Below are 2500 nucleotides of genomic sequence, written 5' to 3'. Positions count from 1 at the left end.
ACAATAATAATAACAATAATAATAATAATAATAACAATAATAATAATAATAATAATAATAATAAGAAGAAGAAGAAGAAGAAGAGGAGCAGGAGGAGGAGGAGGAGGAGGAGGAGGAGGGCTGATTAATTCCACATCAGAACTTTTACTGAAGGCGTCACGTGTGCATTAGTATTCGCAAATCAAACTTCCCTCGTTATGCGATCCACAAACTGCGAATTAAGGAGTATCATTAGTGCGTTTTGCTTAATATCGGTGTCTTTAGCTTGTCATTCCCCCCACCCCACATGCCCCCCTTGTCATTCCCCCCACCCCCCCATGCCCCCCTTTTTTGTGAAGTATCCTTTTTTCTTAACTTCTAAATTTCAATCTTTTTTCATGAAGACCCATATATCAGTAAATTTATTCCAGACTTTTGGATAACTCTACTCTTCTTTAAGGGAACTGACAATCAAGTGGGCCTTTTTTGTATGTGTTTTGCTGCCCTTGGCTTGCTTCCCTTCTTGCATTAAAAGAAAACTAGAGGAATATAACTTAACGTGCTATTGTTTTCCTATTGGCCTGTTAGCTCAGTTGGTTAGAGCGCCGTGCTAATAACGCGGATGTCGTGGGTTCGATCCCCATACGGGCCATAGAAATCTAAAGGAGTTCTTTTATGTATTTTTTGCCCCTTCTGTTATGCTTAAATATGTGTATAAAACCTCCACTCGCCATGCTTATGAATTTTTATGTGTTTTCCCCATTCTGTTATGTTTAAATATGTGTCTGAAACTTCCACTTGCTTTGTTCTTCATGAGAGTGGAAATGTATTTATTGTACTGATTTTCGAAGCCCGTTGCAACAAACGGGTAAGGAAAGAACTGCCTAAAGATGTCTTAAAGCGAAAATAATATAGATATTTCAAAAGAGTCACGTAAGTTGTCTCATAAAAAAAAAGATAAGTAGTGATTTGCATTATTAAAGGAATATAATAATTATCTTTAATAAACTCCTTCAATATTAAGATGCACTTTTACCATGAATTTTGGGTGCGATTGGATGTTTTTATTTGCATGAGAAAGTGCGTATGGACGTCAGAAGATGAATGGCCAGAGTCTTCACTATTCTAATCACCACGTAAGTTCCTGAAGCCATGTAAAATTCACTAAATAGTAACCAGAATGGATAAGAAAACTCGGCATCTTAATCAACAAGTCTGGTGGGAGAAGCGTAACACCTGTCGATTCTTACTATTATAGCCTTGTCCATTCTGTTCAGCCTTCCTTTACTTCGTCCTTCATTAGTTTATTAGTTAAGTTTACCTATACTCTTTGCGCTTCATCGGCACGTTTCTCTTTGTTCTCAAGCTTTATTACTCCCGCGTGGCCTCCAAGCCCCGCCTGATTGATGGCTCTCTTGGCGCCATGACTCCACAAAATGGGAAGACCTCATGTTCAGCTTTTCATAATTTTTTCTAATCAATATAGAGAAAAGAGAGAGAGAGAGAGAGAGAGAGAGAGAGAGAGAGAGAGAGAGAGAGAGAGAGAGAGAGAGAGAGAGAGAGAGAGAGAGAGAGAGAGAGAGAGAGAGAGAGAGAGAGAGAGAGGCAGGCAGGCAGGCAGACATACATATATACATACATACAAACAGAAAAGCACAGGGTCTACTAACTGTGTTCCTACTTTCACCCATCTCCCCATCTCCAACACGAGCCTCAGTAATGCCGTGCAGCACAACCCATCAAGTAGACGCCGCTGTCAACAGGCTTGGCAGTATCATTTGGCAGAGTCACGAATGGCCTTGCGCAGCACCAAGAGGACAAAGCAATCAACGACTTTTCCTCACAAGCAAGTGTATCAATTTTGCAGCAACTCATTAGAGGCCAAACAGCGAACCGGTGCTCCACAGTGAAGCCAGCAGGGTGTGTTTGCCGGCTCCAGTATGAAGGAGATGAGGAGTAAGGAGGATGAAACAGGCAGAGAGTGAAAGGAAAACATGAGTTTCTACTGTAATGGGGATACTGGTCATGAGAAGACTGATATTATTGTTGGTGATTGGGTTAGTGACAATAATGGTGACGGTGTTGGTGATGAGGATAATAATGGTGATTCTGTTAGTGGTGGAGTGATGAGTAGGGAAAGACTGTAAAAGGATGACCCCTTGAAAATATAGGGTTCTTAGTAATGGTATGAGGAAAGAACACACACACACACACACACACACACACACACACACACACACACACACACACACACACACACACACAGAGAGAGAGAGAGAGAGAGAGAGAGAGAGAGAGAGAGAGAGAGAGAGAGAGAGAGAGAGAGAGAGAGAGAGAGAGAGAGAGAGAGAGAGAGACGGGGGAGGGGAGAAGTGTAAAAAGACCTTGCAAACAAAGAAAACTGAGTCTTTAGCAGAACGATCACTCTTTCTCTCCTTTCTTTTACCTGAAAGTTCATGACCGTTTTTCTTTAACACACTTTCACGTATGTTCAAAACACACACACACCCACGCACACACA

General features: G+C 41.4%; 1 non-coding gene across 1 annotated transcript; it reads left to right on the top strand.

Moving 5' to 3' along the window:
- Positions 1-557: 557 nt before the first annotated feature.
- Trnai-aau lies at positions 558-631 on the top strand. Its single transcript has one exon. It is a non-coding gene; the product is annotated as a tRNA-Ile (tRNA).
- Positions 632-2500: the final 1869 nt, after the last annotated feature.

This window comes from Portunus trituberculatus, chromosome 50, assembly GCF_017591435.1.
Source record: "Portunus trituberculatus isolate SZX2019 chromosome 50, ASM1759143v1, whole genome shotgun sequence".
Classification (NCBI taxonomy): domain Eukaryota; kingdom Metazoa; phylum Arthropoda; class Malacostraca; order Decapoda; family Portunidae; genus Portunus; species Portunus trituberculatus.
The sequence above is the reverse complement of the archived record's forward strand: the minus strand, read 5'-3'. Positions and strand labels throughout refer to the sequence as shown.